Source organism: Oxyura jamaicensis, chromosome 20 (assembly GCF_011077185.1).
Source record: "Oxyura jamaicensis isolate SHBP4307 breed ruddy duck chromosome 20, BPBGC_Ojam_1.0, whole genome shotgun sequence".
Lineage (NCBI taxonomy): Eukaryota > Metazoa > Chordata > Aves > Anseriformes > Anatidae > Oxyura > Oxyura jamaicensis.
Window position 1 is genome coordinate 12,412,193 of NC_048912.1, and position 21,740 is coordinate 12,433,932.

The 21,740-nt window shown below is 47.6% G+C and overlaps 1 long non-coding RNA gene across 1 annotated transcript in view; it reads left to right on the forward strand.

Annotated features, from left to right (window-relative positions):
* LOC118176980 overlaps positions 1–17,283 on the forward strand; it is a 23,403-nt gene extending 6,120 nt beyond the window's left edge. Inside the window, exons 4-6 of the long non-coding RNA XR_004755620.1 lie at positions 1,684–1,851; positions 8,631–8,738; positions 15,796–17,283. This is a non-coding gene — a long non-coding RNA (uncharacterized LOC118176980). The remainder of the gene's footprint in view (positions 1–1,683; positions 1,852–8,630; positions 8,739–15,795) is intronic.
* Positions 17,284–21,740: the final 4,457 nt, after the last annotated feature.

The window sequence follows — 21,740 nt, forward strand, 5'->3', positions numbered from 1 at the left end:
TTTTTTTTTTTTGGGGGGGGGGGGGAGGGGGGAGATGTCTTAATGCCACCACACTGCTTTTATTCCACGTCTGTTTGTGATCTCGTGTTATTTGTAATCTCTAGGTCTTCAGACAATCATTAGTGTTCATTAAAATGTTTACAAATGCCGAATGATTGTGTGCATGCTGCAGCGCTCTCACTAGGAGCTGTTTGTTAGCTGTCACTCATTATTCAGAGTTTTTGCCATCCAAACAGAAAGCAGAAATCATGCTTTGTACCTAAGGTAATTTACAAAGTGATTTGTAAAATGTAATGTGGACAATTCTCAATTATTGTTTATCCAGAGTAATTTGCCTGGCATGTCAGATAAATAAGGGATGACAGAGCCGAGCAGACTATAGTTTTCATGGTCTAGATATTTCTCTCTTGCTTCAGCAGCAAGACAACTATCTGTCTACTACACTTCAGGAGACGTGCTGCTGTGGTGATGAAACAAAGGCGTCAGCCAGCCTAGGAGGGCCAGTTAGAGCAGATCACGTAAGGCTATGCAAGCAGATGGTACGATGGCTAACGTGCTGACCTGGCCTAGGCATTACATACGTCACATGGAGATACCATAAATGTTTACAAGTGCTTATGTATGTCCACAGGGGGTGTATTGATCACCCTGTAGTCACCCCTCGGGGTCCTCTTCGGGGCTGGGAGCCTCCTGAGCCTCACAGCTTGTACACCGCTGAGTCCCCAGGCGGATACAGGAGCAGGTGGCCCAATGCAGGGCTCCTAGCCCAGAGCTCCCCCCTGACCCCAGTTTCTAAAGGCGTCTGGGAAGTCTCAGCTGGGTGTGATGGGGCAGTTGAGGAGCCACAGTTTGCAGCCAAGGTGCTAAGGTGATCTCATGTTTCCCAGACTCATGCTCCAGCTACACCAGCAGACAAGTCCTAGAAGCCCCCATGCAGGGGGGGGAGAGCTCGGGGGCAGCCCTGCTGCCACTGGTAAGCAGTTCCTGATGAGCCATGGCCTGCTAGGCAGAGCCTCTCCTGGGAGACTCCTGATCAAGGGGACTGAGAGCTCTCCTCCCTTCTCTGCTTCCTTCCCTACTTGGTTTTTGATAAGCATTTAGCTTGAACGTGAATTCTGCAGATGTTCTATGTCTTTAAAAAGGGACAGAGGTAATGCATGACTTTTTTAAGGCTGCTTTATACTGAAGGAGAAGTCTGCACTTGAAAGTTCAGATTCAAGCGGTGAGTGAAGAAGGGTTGAATAACCCTCATGTAAAATGGTTGTTCTAGGAAGTATCTCTGTGAAGCCTCCAGGCTGAGAGACAAATAGCTTCTGCAGCCTCCTGATGTTTAAGGAGCTTTGGATGTAATTTTGGAGTTGGCCCTGTCCTAGATTCTGGGCACTGCAGGATTTGTGCGTTGCTGCATCACAGCGCGGTGCCACAGGACCACCGACCACTGCCATGTTTGCAAAGCGCTGCTGGTGCCCAACGCTTCTGTTGGTGCTGTCGCAGACGATCACTCAGACACACCGAGTGGTTTGTACATGCTTTGTATGCATATGGCTTAATGCCACCAGCTTCTGTTCCCCTTGTTTGTTATTTTAGTTTGGAGGTCCTAGAGGGACCAATTTGGAGTTTTCTTTGCACAGATGTATTTCCTCTGTACAGCATCTCATTTTTGTTTTCTCCTGTGACTTTCAGAATTGCACATAGATTTACAAGCTGGACAGAGGAGGTATGGAGAAGTTCTGCCTTCCCAAGAACTCTTGTACAAATAAATGAAGTCTCCATGTGGGCTGCTTATTCTGACCACCGAAGACAGTGCTGGGATTTGCTTATCGCAGTGGAGCACCTTCTTCTACAGGCCAGGTTTAATTCTTCTTGTTTCTCAAATTTAGCATCCTGTAGTTTTATTAAATCCCCATAATTTGTATAATAAAAACCATGGTTTTATTAAACCATGATGTTTTCCCCGTAACACTTGAGGTGTTCCTTAGTCTACAAGGCACATGCTATAGTCCATGCCAAATCTGAGCTATTATACATGCATCTGTTTTGTCTTGGGCCACTGTCACTTTCTCTTCTGGTTGCCTCATACATTTATCTGCAATTCATGAAAATCTCAAGACAACATATGCCAAAACATTGGATGTGGAGCACCGCACTACAAAATTTGTTTTCAGCTTCTTGGAAGAGTTGTAGAGATGCTGATATTCTGTTAGATGTTTTTTCAGTTCTTAGATGTCTTGGATGCTCTGTATCTTTCTAATGAATCAGGAAATCCAGATGCAAGGAATTGGATTTCTCCCCTCTCTGGGAGGCATGTCGATATGTCTGTGGTGAGATAACTTCGTTGGCTTGCTTTGGTATTTTTATCTAATCCACTTAAGTTTTATTCCATGAAATGTCTTTCTAGCTCTGAAGAGTACATTAAAGAGTTTCTTAAAACCAGCACCTTCTTGGCCCACAGAAAGCTTTCCAATGTAATAAACCTGGAGCTGGGAGGATATTCCTCCACAGCTGGCTGATTACATATGGCTACATAATTGACAACATCTCCCACCTTCAGAGACTGTGATCTTTTACAAATGACAAAGTGATAATCATGCCTGAATCATTAAAACAAAAACACAGTCTCCCTGTGGTTTGTCTCGGAGAATACATGACCTGGAATCGCTGTCACACGCATCCCAGTCAAAACCAATAGAGATGGCTGCGGCCAAGCTCTGCGAACAAACAGCCCCCGCCTCCACCAGGCAGCAGCTGGCTGTGAAGGTTCAACATTTTTCTGCCCCTCTGTTCCAGGCACATCTATAATTCAGTGCTCGCACTAACGTTCTTGGCTGCAGCTCAGGAATCGTAAGGCGCTTTGACATCAGTAAAAGTGCCTCTGTTGTGAGGCACAGGTGTTTGGGCAAAATATCCCACCCTCGTGTGAGCTCAGCTGTGCAGGAGCAAAGGTGTGTGCGAGTCTGCGTGCTGCTCTTGCTCGCTTCTTCGTGGAGGGGAGAGATGGAAGCTCCCATCTCTCCCGGAATAAACCCAATGGTGCAGGCTTAGATACGCAGCATTGCAATTACACGGTGAGGACAGCTGTGTCCTGAAATCAAGAGAGATGGAAATCAGAAGACACATTAGCAACAGGAACACTTGAAGCCAAAACGAGAGCTTTCTTGACACCTTCTCTTGCTGCATGTCCATCTTTGCATTTTCACCAAGTCGGAGCTTTCACACTGAGCAGTTTGCTCTTCTACAGAGCAGTGAGAAAGTGCAGGGCTGGAGGCAGGGCAGGCCCCAAACCTCCAGAAGAGATGCTGCTATTGCTATGCATGATTGTAGTTTTTTCCATTGCTTATTTTTGCCCTGTGGAGCCAGCTTGTCTGTGAAACAAATTTTAAAGAAAGGGATGATTTAATAACCTCTTTGTGTTCATGTCTTTACTGATGAGGGTTTAAAGTGCTCTGGCATTCACACAAGTATCTGTCACTATGAGACCCATCCCTTTGTTCTACTTCTTTTTGTTCTGCTTTTCATCATAGGAAATGTTTACTCAGTTTGGAAGATTCCTTTTTTTGAGATCCTCTGAGAAGTTACCAGCACATGTGGGTGAGGGTAAGGGCAGTGTGGCGGAGAAAAGAACTCAGAGCAGCTAAGGATGAAATCTCCAGAGGAGGCCTTGAGCTCCTGCTTTGCCAGACCACCGAGCCGCTGCACAAACAGGGAAGCCAAACCCAAAGATTAATTTTTTATAGCTAGGATAAGAAGATAGGATAGAGAAAATGCCAGGGGAGCATTTCCAATGCTAGAGATGCCTTTCCAGCGAGATGCTACTCTTTGATATATAGAATAAAAACAACAACAGCTTGTCTGTCAAAGTTGGAGAGCTATTAGGACTGAAAAACAGCATGGCAATCCAAACCTGGATGGGACATCATGAAATCAGCTCCTGGGTGTGCTTCATCCTGCTGCTGAGCCAGATGTCAAAACAACTTCTGCTGGTGGCAGAAGATCTTTGCCTTGTCGTGTTGCAAGGGACTCAGTTGAGCAAGTTTCGTGTTGGATATAGAGAACAATGACAGGAATAGTTCTCAAAAATGAGAAGAAGCACTTTGTGAACTCGGCTTTCAAAAAGGCAGGGACAGCGCTAGTATCTCTCCTTTCAAAGTGGCACAGCACTGAGAGCCAGACAGCACAGCACCAGCAGCACCTCAAGAGACCCCAAACACTGGAGAGGATTTGCCTCCAGCCTGGGCAGGCTTGTGTTCAACAAGCCCTATAGTTTATTATTATTATTATTATTATTATTATTATTTTCTTTCTCCTTCCTTCTTTTCTCTTCCTCCATCCTTCTTTCTCTCCACCCCCACCTCTAACTGTAACCTGCCAATCCAAACTCCCAAAGAGTACAAAAACAACCGTATCTTTGAGCACAGGGGGATGTTTGGTACTTGGACCTGTCCCTAACATCAGTGACTGTTGGTCTCTTCTTGGGAACAAACTCCCTAAAATTACAAATCACCTTGTCATCAAGGAAAGTCACATTTCTAGTCTTGTGGAAACCAACTGCACTTCTGTGAGCAGGAAAATGCTGAGTTTAGCTGCTCTGGGAAAGGAAAATGCAGTAGAGCAGGATGAGTAATACGGATAGTAATGAAGTAACTGTCTGATCAGAATTAACACCTGGTTCTTGTCAAGGCCAATTCGATATTGCATTTTGAAATGAAAATTTCAGAGCACAAGGGGAATAAAACCAAAAGTCACTCTGCATCTGTCAGCTTGGACTGAGCTGGCATCAGCTGTTAAGACCAATAGATGTTGGTAGAGAGAGGCAGCAGGATCTGAGTAACAAGATATGAGATCCATACACAGCTGTAACCAACTTCGCTGGAAGCATTTTGCCACATGGAGGAGTAAACATTGGAGTTCTGCTGAAAAAATATCACTTACATTTGGTACTCCACCAGGAGATGCTTTAAAAAAAGCAGGGCTGGGCTTCATTCCTAATGCTCTTAGTGGTGGTAAGTAGGGTTGGTTAGGAGCTAATTGGGAGCATTTGAACAATTTTAGTTGAAGCCAGTGTTGTTCTTGGGCAAATGTAAAAACAGAGCAGCTGTAGAGAAACCAGCTGGGTTCCTCTGGACTTTGGCTGGTGCAAGCGGCAGAGCAGCGTGCTTCTTAACGCTTGATCAAACTTTATAAAACTTAATGACATTAAGCAATTAGAGGGGTAGAGTTTAACAACACTTATGGAGCCCGTGATTTTCTTCCAAGCTGCCATGAGGTTCATATGGGAGAAGATCTGCAAATGTCAACTCCCTCACTTCCTGCTGGTCTGTGGGGCCCAGAGGCAGGAAACCCATTGGTAACCTCATATAATATTTAACAGGTTTCCTGGACTAATTAATTACATTACTTTATATAGTAACTAACGTCTCTCTAATATGTGCCAAAGTTTAATTCAGTTTAATTCATTATCGCCACTTAATGTGTGCCCAATTCTCCTCTCTCTTGCAAAAATGCAACCATATTGATTCATTGTGGGCAACAGGGAGAAAAGCAGAGCTCTCTTTCCTCCAGATGCTTTCCAAGCAGAAATGTAGAGGTGATTTTGCTCTCATCTCTGCGTGACTTGATCGAACCAAGGGAGTTCCTCAGAGTAGCGCTGGTGTCACCGAAAGCAGAAGCTGTCCCCAAATCCTCCGTCAGATGCTCAGTGTCTTAAAAGCTGAAAGGTCCTTCGGGCACAATACTTGAGGGGCTTTTCTACAAGTCGAGGTTTGGATTTGCAGTCTGGTATTTATTTCATAATCATACTCAGCTGTAGAAGCAATGCAGCACAGAAGGAGAGGTAGTTCTGTGCAGCAGAAGGCAAACAAGACCTTTGTTGCTAAGATCAGGAAAATGAGAAGTCTAACTAGCTTTAACTCTGCTTTTTTTGATCATTTGACTTCTGCAAGGCCCATGATAATGAAGTCTGTTGTCTCCAGGCTGTTGGACAGTGTCTAGCCAACAGGGACTGAAGCTTGTTGTTCTCCAACTCCCCAGCAGCATCTGTGAAATGTTCGATCCGAGTCTGTCCAGGTCCTACGGAGGGAGCTCTCATTCACCCAGAACGCCTCTCTGGGTGAGGGTGAAGGCACTATTGCACCCAGAGCCGTCCTTGCTGTTCCGGGCTGGGCTACACATCCTGTGGGTAGGGGACTCTTCACCTGAACCAGCCATGAGAACCAGAAAAGTCTCCTGCCTGCAGGCAGCCCCTGAAAATCATCTGACACTGCACGCACTGAGCCCTGAGCTTGGTGGAAGGGTCCCCCAGAGGCAAAAGGAAAGAGAACAAAGGTGACATTGGATTTAGGCTGCCCCTTCCTCAGTGGAGGCTGTTTTGAGGGGTCTGATTGCAGGAGGCTGCTGTCTTGTCACCAGTGGCCGCCGAGGTGGCTGGAGACCTTGTCTGAAGTGTGCAGGTTGCCCCAAGAGGTGAGAACAGGGCACCAAAACCTCCACTCTGCTGCCTGGGAGAACAGGAAGGAGATGCTGGGGACGTGCAAGTGCAGATGCAGACAGAATCAGCTTGGCTGGACCGAAGCTGCCTTTGCACCCAGTGTCTGAAACATCGCTGTACAGTCATGGGCTGTGACCAGCACTGAAAGGTCGCTGTGCAGTCACGGGTTGTGACCGGCAACTTCGTCAGAAGGCTCACCTGGTCACCCTGGGCTCACTTGGTCACCTTGGACTCGCCCCCACATCCATCTCCTGAGGGTGAAGGGCAGGCCAGCATCACTGGAGATGCTGCCGTTGCCACTCTTAGCAGGTCTGCAGGAATTTTAAGTGGTTGTGCAGTTAAAAGCACTTTCAAGGGCAATCTGTGAAAGGCATTGCACAGTTAAATCCAGCAGCTTTGTAGTCACTTCTCAAAGTCCACTTCCTTCAAAGGAATATACTCTTCCTGGCTAGAGGGGAAGATGTCTGTCTGTCCTTCTAGCCCTCATCTGCTTTGCTGGATTCCCTGTCCCACCCCCCGTGAGTCACGGCCACCCTCGGTTCCTCTGCCCTCCTTTTCGCTGTTTGAACAGGCCAGATCCTGCTCAGCTCCTCAGTTACAAGTTTGCCAGCAGAAGGATGCTGCTTCCTCCACCTGCCCCTTTCCTCCTGAAGCCTGAACTATGCTTCACGGGTCTCCAGATCAGTGTAACTGAGAAAGAATTTCATCTGTACAAGGATTTTCCCTGACTCCTGGCATTTCTAATAAAAAACCTTTTTTCTCAGCCACATCTCTGACTGCTCACGTCGATGTCAAGCCTGCACTTAGATCTGTCTAACAAAGGTAGATGGAAAATGTATTTCATACTGAGCCTCAGTGTGCCTAATGTATTCTCTTCTATTAGCTATTGCTCTAGGTTCTGATCTCTGATGCCTCGTCTTTTCAGGCTTTCTTTTGATGTTTGTTATAAGCCAGCAGAGACTAATAGAGAGTATGTCAGGCATCCGACTACAAAAGCACGGCGAAGAGGGATTAAAAGGGATACGGCGACAGGAGGAAGGTAAAGCATTTAGGAAGCATCAGCTCACTGCAGGCGAAGCAGCAACAACTCGCAGGATGTTTTTGCTTGTGCTGCTATCTACTGTCATTCCCCTTCCAAGCACAAATACACGTTCCTGGGCTGCTCTGGCCTCCAGACAAGCCAGTAATTTGGAGTCAGACTGGTGCAGAAAAATAGTAGAGGACAAAGAAACCAGAGCTCCCCTGGGTGCAGAGAGGAGCTGGAACCCTGAGCAGAACTGTTTATTGGATTAGCTTGCAATGAATAGCATTTTTGTAACAAAAGCCACTTCAGCAGCCAGCCTGGTGTTTGCCGAGGTTTCTGGCCTGTTGTGCTCCCCTTGCTCCCCTGTAAAGACAGGGAATGTGCTGCTGCTGTAAATGACAAGATTCTCATTTTCCTTACTGCAGTTATGGCACTCTTCTTGTGAAACTACTCAGCTAAGCTGTCTCGGGAGACTCAAATGTTACATAGCTGCTGCTGAACACAACAGTCACTGTGATTTCACCGAGTTCAGAACATCCTGGAAGAAATAATGGGAAAAAAAAAAAAAAAAAGAAAACTGAAAGTCCTCCCCTCTGCAGTAAGAAATCAGGTCCCGCAGTGCTGACCCCCCTGGCAGGGGTGCAGCTGCGCTGGAGGTAGGATGTGCTGTGCTGGGAGAAGCCAAGGACAAGAGACAACGTTAGACGCCTCCTGTGTGAGTTAAGGTACTGAGTCACACAAGGTGTATGAAAACTCACTGCGTGGGAGCCAGGGCTTCCATCTGGAGCACCTCTGCCATTATTCCCTTGTCATTCTCTGTCTCAGCATGGCAGGTAATGCACAGGTTGCTGATCCCTGTGCCTCCAAGGGATGGTGGTCAATCAGCAATTTTCCTGTGTGCTACACGAGCCAGAGTTTGGGGATTCTGGGAGCCAGGTCTCCTTTAAGCCTGGCTGCATACCCCGTACCTGATTATCTCAAGGCCAACAGCCACAGAAATTCTGCTTGCTCTGTCACTTCCCGCACATCTCAGTTGAGTTGAGGCTGTGAAACATTGCCTGTTAGAAGGGAATGGGAAGCGAGAAATAATTCCCCACCTGTCTCTCTTGCTCTTCTTTCCAGGGTATATGAGACACCGGTGAGCCTGAAAATTCATGGCAAACAGACAGAAGACTATGATGTGCAATTTTTCCATGTGGAAGTAGTTAATGAAGGCTGCATTGGTGCGAGGTGAGCAAAGGATTCCTTGATAATTTGCTTAGAAAACAGCAAACAACAAAGCTTGGAATGAGGTGCAGAGCCAGAGCTGGGGTGAGGGTGCTGGGCTGGGTGAAGGAGCATGGTCTGGGCACTGGGAAGGGAGCAGGACCAGGCTGGCACCGGTTGCTTTTGGTATTTCCCTGGTGGCTAAAGCTCTGCCAGAAGGTGAGGAGCTGGGGTTTTTTATCTCCCTAGATGCAAGCATCCACAGCTTTCTGTCCCACCAAGCTGCCCTCACGCATTGCTCTTTCTAATTCCCTTTGTCTTGCTCTGATTTATGCTGTGAGTTTGGTGGTTTGCAGGCAAGGCTTCCCTGCGATATCAGATGCTGTTTTCCCCTTCTCTTTGTTTTGTGCTGTCCTTCTGCATTGTCTGACAGCACGCCATAGTGCAATGGAAAAAGGGAGGGGACGCAGAGCACAGTGCTAAATTAATTGCGTTTGTTAAGGTACAAGATGAATCGTCCAACTCAAATCACAGTCTCTAATTTTGCAGATAATTGTGTGTAGTGGCACTGGGGTTGGCTCTGTGAAGTTTTTTGAAATAGAGTTCATAATTCCTCTTGTTAATAATGCATCACACGCAGCCGATGCTGTTTGCAGCGCTCACAGCCAGGCTTCGTGGGTCCCACTTGTCTGCGAGCAGGCTGGGAACAAGAGGGAGGTGGTTCTGGGTAACGTTCCGTGTGACGCTCGGCATTTAAGAATGCTATGGCATTGGCTTACAGCAATTCTGTCTGAGCCTGCATGTCTAAAAATGTGCTCATTTGTTTACTTCTGTTGATGTTAAACGTGTGATTTCCCCAGCCTGCCGCAGCCCTTTTTGAGCATCAGCACACACTGACGGGGTTTCATATCCGAAGTAATTGTGCAAAGTGTGGCTATTTTGAACAGCAGCTCCTAGATACTCAGGACTGAGCAAGAAATGGAAGTGATTGGGAAAGCACATGGGGGGGCATTTAGGGCAACTAGACTTCACAAAGTTCTAGTCAGATACAGGCCCGCGTGGAAGCAAGCAGAAAATGCTCCCCGGTTTTCCTTTAATTCAGTTATGACAATTAAGATTTTTTGTTCAGTTATGACAATTAAGATTTTTTTTTTCCTTTAATGATCCTAGTTTTAGCAGCTCGGACCAGGTGCAGTCAGCCTGTCTCCTCCTGCCCTGGCTGCCCGCCCCTGCCAAGGCTGATCCTGATAGGGATCCAGGGGACATGCTTCCAGGAGCCTTTCCACCTCTCTGCTCGCCACCTTCGCAGCTCCGGCTGCTGTGGCAGAGTCACGGGAAGCATTTAGCAGTGGAAAAAGCAGTGCGAGGACAAGGAGATAGGATTGTGTCAGTAATTGCTTGGCTGTAATTATCTGCCATTGTGCATTCTGTTAGCTCTTCCTGCTTCTCATTAGCATAGAGTGGAGAAAATATTTAATTGCAACACTATTCTGTACATGGCACTATCTGCAAGCAGGGCAGATCAAATCAAACTGCCTTGTGGGGACGAAGCAGAGATTAGCTTCTCCAGGGCAGCAGGGTACAGCTGACAAAAACAAGCGGCAGAATACAAATCACTGAGTGTTGCCCCCCACAGTCTGCAGTTGCAGAAGTGCAACCTCGAGCAGGCTTTTTTCTCTTCTTTCTGCCGATCACTTGGTGGAGGCAGAGTCTCACATCCCAGTCACGATCCCAAAGCACTTTGCAACACGAGGCTGATTTTGCAGGCTGCCCACTTGGAGCTTTACCCTATCTGCAGGACACAGCTGACGTGGGGACAGACGTGCAGCACAGTGGCTGCTGGAAAGCTGTATTTGAAGTGGGTGTAGACTTTACTGTGCCTTGTCACCGTGTCCTGTGCATAAAAACGCAGCCCTGGGGTTGCGCAACCACAGCAGCTCGTGTGTATGGGAGAGGTGTGGGAACAGGCTGCTCCTCCCAGGAGGCTTTGTGAGGAGAAATGACGCTGCAGAAAGCACAAAAAAAAGTTGGGTTTTGCAAGGAACAGTCTCTCTAGTAGTGAAATGCAGTTGGTCACAGACTCTACTTTTATTGAAGCACAGAAGAAACAGTGTGAATCTGAGCTGCTACACATTATGCTACCAGAGGTGGAGGCAAAACCACCCAGAGTTGGACCTGAGGTCTGCTTTCCAGCACAGAGAAAAAGATGCAGAAGCTGACCCCTTCTCAGTCCCCACTCCTTTCTCCTGTGCTGGGAGCTCAATTCATAGCCAGGCACAGACCAAAGCGTGCAAAGGGTGTAGGTGTCTGGGGCTCAGCTGGCACGTTTGTGCCAGGAGACGTTAGAGAGGCCTCTGGCAGTAGTTTTTCCCATGGCTTATGCCATGAAAAGAGGATTTGGGTTTCAAACCAACGCTTTCTGCTCCCAGCCATCCTCTTCCCTGCAGGCAAAGGAGCCGTGCCCTGGCTAGATCTGTGCTCCCCATCGATCTGATCAGCAAGTGTGGTAATATCAGCTCTATTACTCTGGCATATTAACTCAAACATCCAAGTCATCCCACAGCTCCACAGCCACCTGATCTCCTGTGCCGATTCCCACAGCCTCCGCGCCGCCGACCTGAAATGCTGCCACCAGCGTTAGACATAACAGCAGACTTAATTAAAGGGTGGCAGCATGCCAGCATCCAAGAGGCAGAGCTGAGCCGGCTGCGCTGCTTTCAAAGGGGCATTTTTTAAAAACTCTGGAAAATAGCAGGGCAAGCCCTGCTGTGCTGATGCCGGCGTGGGTCAAGCATCTGTTTTGCCTCGGGTCCTGGCCCCTGGGAAGAAGTGCTGTGCGGTCTCTGTGGCTGACACCGCTTTGCTCACAGGGCCCATTCGTGCATGCCACGTCTCTTCTCCATCCCGTCCTGATGTGGAAGTGGGGTGCCCCCATTTCTGCAGGCTGAGGTGGAGATCGCTGGAGCTGTGGGCTCTTTGTCCTGTATCCCTCTGGGTGTGACACCCTCGTGTGTTCGAGGGGCTGCAGGGCCACTTCGCTGCACTCCAGGTGTGCTTTGGTGGGTCCTGCGCAGCCCTCCAGACACGCTGTGGCAGAGGGATGAATGCAGACACCATCTTCCTTGCCCCTCTCGCCTGCGTCAGCCCCAGCGCAGCCTTGCTAATTCCTTACTTTTTGTAGTCCCAAGTTTATTCACTTCTACGACAAAGCGAGATGAATCTTCCTATTTCCATGGCTATCAGGGATCTAAACATCTCCCCGGAGACCCCAGCAGGAGCGATGGATGGTGGCCATCTGACCTGTTCCCCTGCCTGCACTCCTTGTCCCAGCCTTGCTGCCAAGTTGTCATGGCACCTGCCCCTCCGGACCTTCCCGAGGCCTCACGCACTCTGACAGCAGTCGGCGTTAGCACAATCTTGATGCTGAAGGATCCCCACGGATGGAAACTCGCTGTCCCTCCTCGGAGCACAAAAGCGTTTCTGCAGCTGTAACCGATGCGGCATAAAAGCGGGACGGGGACGGACCGATGGCAGGAGGCGGAAGGTAAAATCCTTGGGCACCACTTTGAGGCAGGCAGATCCCCGCGGCACATGTGCGTCGCGGCTCCAGTCAGATAACAGACAATGCCCTGATTATGGGAATGAATTTAGCATTGTGCATCAAATTGTGTGAATGCCTGTTGGAAGAATAGATATTTGAACAAAAAATGAAGACCGGAGAAAAAGAAATCAGCCTTTGAGTCATCTCTTTGCTTCGCACTCAGGATTTGGTCCGCTGTGTGTCCAGAATAATTATTAAGCAAGTTCTGATGGAAGAATTTTATTTACCTAGCCTCAAAAAGGAAGAAAAGAATCCTTAATAGTTGATTAGATCAAAAAAGCATCATTTATTTTTCAATAAGTGCTTTAGATGTAAGATCAATGGCTGGAGGTTGATTGATAGGAGCTGTTTGCAAAGACCTTAGATCTAATTGTGCTCAGGCAATCACACAGACTTTTCTTTGACTAATACTAGACACCGTCCCTCTTGTGCGGGTGGGGGAGGCACCAGAAAATAGCAATACTTTGCATCGGAGAGTTGCTCAGCAACTGCCCCATATTATTTTTTGAGTTGTCTCTGAATATAGTCTCCTTTCTCTTTGATCTTCATGTAATTTTTGTTGCTGCTACTTCTCAAAAAAAGGAACATTTTAAAAGAATTGCACCTCCATTTGCCACAATCTTTTTTTTTATTTTTTATTTTTTTCCAAGCACAGCGAAAGCCTGATGACATAGGGGAAAGCAGTGCACTTCACTGCAGAGGGAAGGAAATTAAGGTCCATCTAGAGCCTTTGGGGGCTTACTGGGGAGCCTGGGCTCCTGCAGAGCCCTACCCTCTGCTTCTGTATGTGCCCCCCACACAACGTTCAGATGCTCAGCAGCGGTGCTCAGCTTTTGCCACTGAGCTGCCGCACAGCTGGGTTCAGGGCTGGCCAGCACGGCAGCTGAGCCAGTACCAGCACTCCTGTTTTGGCACTGCTTGATTAAGAAACGGTGATGAGACAATTTGTCTAGGGAAGACAGAGCCAGAGCTGGGATTTCTCGCTTCGCTGTAACTCCAGACCAAGACTCACGTGGAAGGCTTTGCTTGCCAGTCCTGATTTGGAAAGAGCATCACATCTTGGCAGCCGATGATTATCAGCCCTGCCTCCTGCCTCTTCTGAGATAAAGGACTTTACATGAAGCAAAAAGTGATTCATCCTTGAGCTGCTCTTCCCAGACCAGTGTTGTTCCATGCTCTAGATGTCACTGACCCCTTGCAGAGACCAGCAGAAAGGCTCTTCTGTTTTTGCAGTGTATCTGAGCCTTTTCTCCCTTCCATTTATTTTCTGGGACTGCTACGCACAAGCGGGTAACGAGATCTGCTTCGTGTTTGGGTCTCTCTTGAGTATGACACACAGAAAAAGAGCAAGAAGTAAAACATCAAGTCTCTGCAACAGAAAAAAAAAAAAGCCTTCCAAAAAATAGAGAATAAAATAGCCCATGAATTTAAACTGCATTTGCAAATGAGAGTCAGGAGCATCTCCTATGCAGTCTCTAGACAGCAGAGTTGTACAACTGCTGTCAGTCATGCAGATTAAAACTGGAAGCACTCAGCAAGCATTTGCACAGCCCCTGTTCAAGCTGAACACACAACTCCCGAGCCAGGTCACATCCCAGCTGGAGGATGTCATCAAGGGAAACAACCAATTTCTTCATTTCCCCATGTTTTCAGAGCAACAACATTAGGCAATCATGACCTGGGCACCAGCTACAGAACCGCAAGCTGGGGGTTCCTCCTTTGCACGCTCTCCCCAGTGCTTGGTGGCAGAAAGCAGCAGTTTTGTTTTGAGCAGGTAACACCCAAAAGTCAGAAACACGCATCCGGAAACTTTCAATGCCAATTAACTTCCAAAGCAGCAGAAGGAAGCAAATTTCTGCACCTAGTAAAAATTTGAGCTTGAAAGGTCTAAAAATAGACTTCTTGCCTCGGGAATTCTGGCCTTGCCTTGTAACTCGTGGTGCTGCAGATTATTGCATTCACAATTTAAATGTCGGATGGGTATAAAATTACTCGTGTGGGAGTTATTCAATTTCTGGTAAGTACATTTACATTAAATAGCAGCTGCACATACAAAAGATAGGAAAAAAGCCCTTCTGCTTCCATTCACCTGAAGCAACAAGAACATGCATGGCACTCCAAGGCTGTTGTTGCAAGCAGATAATCTGTTTTGCTTACTGAAAACCTGATGAAGTTCACCATAGCTGAAAGGGCAGCTGTGTCTCCTCTGCCACTTGGCGTGGAGCTGCTCCGGACTAATCCCTCTTTGGGCTAGAAGAACATCCAGCGCCGATCCGAGTGCTGCCAGGGATGGCTGTTTGTCCCATTTCCAGCTATTGCACTTTGTCACCTCAGTGCCTGCAAATCTGGAAAACCCAACATCACAATATCCCGGAGACCGTGTCTGTTCTCTGATCCTCTGCAGCTGGACAGAGGGTTGAGCATCAGCAGGTGCCCCATGTATGGCACAGCCAAGTGAATATTTTTCACACATATGGAGCCATCCGAAGCAAAGTAGCAGAGGTTTCTCCACAGGGGCTTTTCTCCACCAAAGCCTCTGTGCTGAGCTGATGGGAGTGAGGGTCTTGGCTACAGCTCCAAGGAATTCCCAAACCCAAAGTGAACGTGGGATGAAGCTGGAGCTGAGCGCAGGGTTGGCCATAGCAGGGTGGGCTGGATTGCTACTCCTGTGCGCACATGGTCTGGGCTGAAATCTTTCCTTGGCTGTCGTGGCAAGGATGGGGCTAACACACAGAGCTGCCCCAAGCTCCTTCTACAGGGAAGATGTATGCAGGGGAGGACAGGAAAGGGTGGGAGCAAAGAGCTTTGCTCTCCAATGCTTCTGATCCTCTAGGTGCTCTAGGTGCTCTGGGAAAGCAATGCATGTCGCAGCCGGTGGTGGGTGAATGAAGGGTTTGGACGAGGTGGAGATGATGGTAGGTGATGGCAAGCCTCGCTCCAGCCTTTAGTTTGGAGGCAGGAGTTGGGGTTTCCTTTGAAGTCCATCCTTCGGCTGCTGCCTGAAATCCTCCCTAATCTCTGCTCTCTGCTTCTGGCATGGATGGTCTGTGTTCATGACAACTGAAACGCTAATTTGAGGAAATGAGAGGCTAATTGATCCTTGTTCCTTCCTTCTCCTCCCTCTGGCCTGGCTGCATTCCCTCCGCTCCCACGCTCCCAGAGCAGAGTTGTTTCTGGTCCGTGCGAAGGCCCTGCCCGAAGCCATATGGCTGCACATGGAGAGGTGGCAGCCGTGGGCAGAGCCTTGCTCTGTGCCCGGGGGCTGCGGCAGCCGCCTGCCAGGAGCCCTCACCATCCCCACCAGCACGGCAGGGTTACTGGAGCACTTGCTTGCCAGACAGCCTGGGGGTTCAGTGATTTTTTATTTTATTTTTTGTAATGCTGTTTTAATTCAGACTGTGCAGGACTGGTAATGAATCACATCTCGGTCAATTAGAAGTTTCCTGTGAGTTCTGTCTTCTTGCCCGTTATTCATGGCAGTGTAAATGCCGTGCTTTGAGCCAAAACCCTCCCTACGTGACAATGAGGAGAGAGTACCTGCAAAACCCGCTTCCAAGTGGCAGGGCTTGAAAAATGTCAGCATGCTTTGCATACGGAATGGCCAGGCCAAGGAAACATGGCAGAGGTGAGCCGGCTTCCCCTCCTGCCCTCCTGCCAGGTCCCGTCCCCGGCAGAGCTGGTGACCGGGAATAAATCCAAATGCGAAGCGGGCCCTGGGCAGCAATGCCGGGGGAAAGCAAGGCTCTTTGTCTGGGCTTCTCCCTGCTGGAAGCCCTCAGCTAACAGACAGCTGGCGAGGCTCCTTCCTGCCTGCCCTGGCCATTGGGGCTGGATGGCTGGAAAACAGGGATCGTGCTCTGTGCTTGGGAAATGGCAGGCAGGGCTCCGGCTTTGGTGGCCACACAGAGCTTGGCAACTGCCTTGTCACTGGTCTTGGCCAGCTGCTGGCAGCACAGCACCCAGGGCTGGAGCAGGTTTGGCTTTGGGTTCAGGACATCGGGTTTTATGCATGGAAATGGGGACATGGAGAGGTTTTACCATTCCTATGCCAGCAGCATAAGGGAATGGCTACTTGTCAGCTGCAAATTCAAGCCATCTGCCTTGATCATTAGAAACTTCCAGTTTGGCATTTAACTTAGACAACGTAATGGACTCTATTTTTTTCCACTGTGCCCAATCTGAATCTGTCTTACTTTTCAGTTTCCAAATATATAAACAGCAACCCAAACGATTCATGGTACTTTAAACCTGGAGTTATGCAGTCTCTTCCTTCCCAACAGAGTCCCTTCTTCAGTTCTGATGGCCATTCTTTTACCTAATAACTTGTTTTCTCACATTTTCTGAAAGAGCTCCCTGAGACAAAAATAATGCTGAACATGTAAGACATCATTGTGAATATCAATAAGGTTTTTCTTCTCCTTCTGCTCCCCGTTCCTCCTCTGGGCTAAAAGCAAACACAATCAGCTGTAGCTGACACAGGAGCTGAAGAGAGAGGCATCTTAGTTACTCTGCCTGTCAGGGTTGCTTGTACAGCAGACGTCAGATCTAGAGCCAAACTTCCCAACTCCATCTGGGACAAGAGTAGATTTTTTTTTGTTCATGCTCAAATATTCCATGTATTTTATGATTTGCTTTTTTGGAATTTCACAATGAGACCCCCCCCTTTTTTTTAACCAATCTGCAAATTAGTATCATTTGTTTCTGGAAAGTTTAGGTGCTGATTTTCAAGCACAAAAGATGCTGAAGCATAAAATGAATGATCTTATTTTGATGGATGTGTGTGAATTAGTGGTTACTAATTAGTTTTAGTGGTTGCCTAGGGACCAGTTAACAGGACTTTGTTACATTCAACACAGAAAACTGTCCCAGGAAGTAGTACGTGCGTATAAATATTTGTTTGATGAGTGGTGGTAATTTTGGAAAGATAAAGAAAATGACATGCTGAACTGATTTAGAACAGCCTATAGTTTCTCATCCTCTGCAATCCCGCCCCCCCTTTTTTTTTCAGTGGTTACTGGCAGCTACAAGCGGTAGGGTTAAAGTCAGGGACTTTTTATAGGATTGCAGAACCTGTTCCCAGGGGTAGTGCCTGACTGAGCTCTGTGCTGCATGGTGAGAACCCCAGTGGGAGGGCAGTTGTCCCCATGCTGGGACCTCTGCCAGTCCAGATGGCTCCTCCCTGTGCTGTGGGGCACAGTGTGGACGTGTCACCAGGTGTACTTGAAAATACACAGGAATGGTATGTGCATGCGACAGGAAACTCTCCTCTGCTGTCATTTCAGCCACAAAATATGTGGAGAGGGAACTGGTGCTGAGCTGCGGAAACACTGTGCTGCTGAATTAATAGTATCTAATCCTATAAGGAACTTACTGAAATTAAGTTACCTGACATAAGCAACACCTCTGCATTACCTGGGCAGTAAAAATCTGTTTGACTTTCTGACTTAGGGTGGGGAGGATCCAAAGGAAAGTTTCCCTTTTGCTCTGGGCTGTGAGGAGCATCCCTTCGCCCTGCCTTGCACACACCCATCCCGGTCAGCCGCTGGTGACGGTGAGATCCTGGAGACAGAGACAAGTTACCAAGGAAGCGCTCAGTCAGGTTAAAGCTTACTCACACATCAATTCTGATCTTGCATCAATAAATACAATTAGCTTCTATTGACTTAGATTTCCAGAAAGAAAGCATCCTACAAGCTGTTGAATTAGTCTCTGATGTAAATGCTGACATCCATAGATAGAAATTTGGTCCAGAGAGTACAAAGGTGACTTGCCATGCTGCTGTACATGTAGCTAAAACCAGACATTGTAATTAGTTCTAAATAAGGCACTCTTGTGGCCAAGTTTGACAAATAAACCTCTATTAGGATAGAAAGCATCATAGACTGCTGGCAGATAAACCGGCGGCAGCGTGGTGGTGCATGGGCGCTGGGAAAATGGAGCATCCTCAGATTTGCTCCTGAAACAGAGCCGAGGCACATTGGTGCCCAGCCTGCAGCAGGAGCAAGTTTCCAGAGATGGGGCTCCGCAGGGGCTCTTCTGCTGCTTCCCAAGCCCTGTACAAATGGGGGGGTGATTAAAGCTGGGAGCTGAGGCTGATCCATCCCCATGTTCCCTTCTATGGAGGTGGAAGAAACACAAGGGCCATCCTCCCAGGGAGGGTGAGGCGGGACACGGAGCTGACCTAGTTTTGCACAACTATTCAAATCACAGCCTCCTCATCGCTGCTTGGCTCTGAGAGTGGAAGTGTCCAGTGCCAAGAGTCGTATCTGGAATTAGAGGAGTTCAGGATTCAGCAGGGTAACCTCTAGACTTTGTGAGAAAGCATGTATTTTAAGAAACGTTCTCACTTACCCCGGGAAGTCCCTGTACATTCAGCTTTTGGCTTTTAAACTTTCACAACTTTGACCATGCAGAATTTCAAAACTTTAGTTTACACTGAAGAGAAGTGGCTCAGACCCTGCGCTGCCCTCATTATCACTGAAGCGGAGGACACAGCCTGTTGTGCCTTTTCCTTTACATGCCATTACAAAGAACATGCTTATTCAGCCTTTTAACAGACTGGCTATTTCTACTTATTCAGCTTTTGCCATGCTCCTCATTATTTATGGATTCCTTTTTCTCTTGAACTGCTTTTCTTTGAGATGCTGGTTAAAATTCATGTGGTTTCAGCATTACCATGTCCTTCACTAAAGCCTTATCAGTATTACCAATGTCTGCTTTTTAATGTCACTTTTATATTGAATAAATTTATGTGACACTAGCTCCTTCACAATATCTTCCTTTTTTTTTTTAGTGCCAGCAGCTTGAAATTCAGTATTGCAGTCAATAGAATGTATAATGTCTGTCTTGCAAGATGGGACAGGCTGTAGGAGGAAACTTTCGTTATTCAGACCGTGGAACATTTGGATGTTTCACATTTTGCAAAGTTGTGTCTGCCTCACTTGTACCTGGATGCAGCCTGCTCTCATTTGGAAAGTGGGAGTGCCTTCAACGCAAGTTCTCAGAGGCAGAAAGTTTCTTCCCGTTCCATGTTTGCACAGCCTCCAGCACAGCGTGACACGGGGTGTGCCGTCTTATTACCTGAATAATCCCGATTAATGTTTAACAAGCAAACTGCAGGAGTGCAGAGAACAGGGGAGAACCACCACCTCCACCTGAGCCAGAGGCACACTGCAGCTGTCCAGGCTGCCATCTGCCCACACAAAAGGCACCACCCAAGGGGCAACAACCAGGGGCTGTGCTCCTTGCTGCGGTCCTGTCTGCATTCTTCTGGGGCTTTTTCCTTTCCCCTATCCCACCCAATTCCCAGTCTCGCTGTGCAGCTGATGGCACAGCTCCATCAGGCAGGAGCTGTGGTAGGTGACAAGCCCCAGGCCCTGCAGCCACGTCCTCCGCCCCGCTGCATGACCCTCTTCTCTCCTGGGTGCACTGTCTGTGGCATTTCTCCGCTGATCTTGCATTTAGCAATGGTGTGTTTAATCAATTGTTGTGATACCTTGGGGCTTAGCTGCCCAGAGATATTTCTGGATCGCTACTGCGCTTTTAATTCACGCCCTCCCTCAGAACAAATTAGCCTTCAAGCATGGACAAGCCCCGTGCTCCTGTGAAGTGTAACTGTTTGTAGACAGGAGAAAGAATGCTTCCAAGCACACTCAGCACACACCCGCAAGGACAACACCGTGTCTTTGAAACTCTCTGATGCAAGGGGAAACTCCAGATTTGTTCTGGGTTTCCCATAGCACAAGTGGGTCTGGAGTGTGCCGGGAGCCCGGGTCATCTGCAGATGAGCACAGCGCGTGGGAGTGTCAGGCAGAAGTCGCTGGAGTGCTTGCTAAACAAATGGTTTGGGATTTGAAGTGCCCTTGCTAGGAGTCATCTGCAAAGAGCTTCCAGTGGCAGAGGTGAGCACTTGCCCAAACACGCCACGACTGAAGTGGCTGCCTCTGCAGGCTGGCTCCCTTTGAAGGAGGAGAGAAGAGGCATTTGTCTCTGCTTACCTGCGACCAGTGAAGGACAATGTGTATTTGTGCAGTAGCACGCCACACAGGAACGGGATTATCTCTAGAGCATAGGATCAATGCGTTTTGTTTTTCCACTTTGCCCTCCCTTATTCAGTTGCAATTCGTCATTTGTAAGCCTGCTGCAGTGACAAGGTTTTCTTGGAACAGTTTTGAAGTGGATTGCATTGCCCCACGGTAGGTGAACACTGGGTTTATTACAGGTGGAGCTGACAGGTACACCTACGTATGAGGCAGTTCCTCCATACTTTCCACCATAAAAAAAAAAAAAAAAAAAAAAAAAAAAACAACATTTTAATTACTTTTAACACTGTAAGACTTTTGGCAGCAAGGCAAAATTTTCAATGCTATTTCCTTTATAAGGCAACTGCTCTTTCCCCTCTTTCCCAGCACAAGAGGGAAACAAATAAGGATCTAGATTCTTGTTCCTATCCAATATATACAAATACATTTGATTTAATACTGCTAGAGTGTAACCCTGAATGTTTAGCTCAAATGTGCATGCCTTTAATTAAGATCTGAACAGCTACCAAAAATCAGTACTCCTTAGTCATGTATCAGTGGATTTCCCTTTCCGTGATGGTTTTGGAGAACTCTTCTAGTTCAGGTACTTACTCATGACAATGGCCTTGCTAAAAAACTGCAATAGGAGTATTTATGTGCTAAACGGTGAGCTTAAATTCTGATGGATTGCTGAGTAACGACTTACTGAAACAAACAAACAAACGAAAAAACCCACCTTTCTTTGCAAATTAGTAAGATCTTATAAAAGGATTCAGAATGAAACAAATTATCCTCTCCTCCCAAAGCTTTGCATTCCCAAAAGATAAGTCCAACAACACCTGCCTTGCAACACAGCCTGCATCACTGCAGGGCTAAACCAACGTGTGGGTGTAGCAAGACTGGATCCAGAGACACCAACACATCCTCAGAGCCAGCACGCTCCCCCGAACACTCCTGAATCCCAGTGTGCGTGAGAAATTCTCCAGGGAGATTTTATTTAATAACTTACATTTGCTCCAGAGCGAGAAGCATTATCATTGTTAATTCATGTCTCATATATTGTCAGCAGGTGGCTGATGGCCAGGGGCTGTCAGCTCGTTTAGGAGTGAGTAATACTCCAGAATCAACATACAGTGTGCCATGTAAAGTGCTTGGAGATAGCAGGAGGGAGCCAGGTAGCAAGGGAATGGTTTGTGGTTTTGCTATTGAACCTCTGAAAACATACTCACTTTATATAAGTGTAGGTGGAGGAATGAGCTCTGTCATGATCAGGGTCTCTGCCTCCATTCCCACCTCTGACCACCATCCTTGCAAGACTTCCCAGAAATGAACAGGGTGTTCGTGGTGCTGGGTCTGTGGCAAGCCTCTGCTCTGCAGCCGGAGCCCTCACATGTGCCCAAAGCC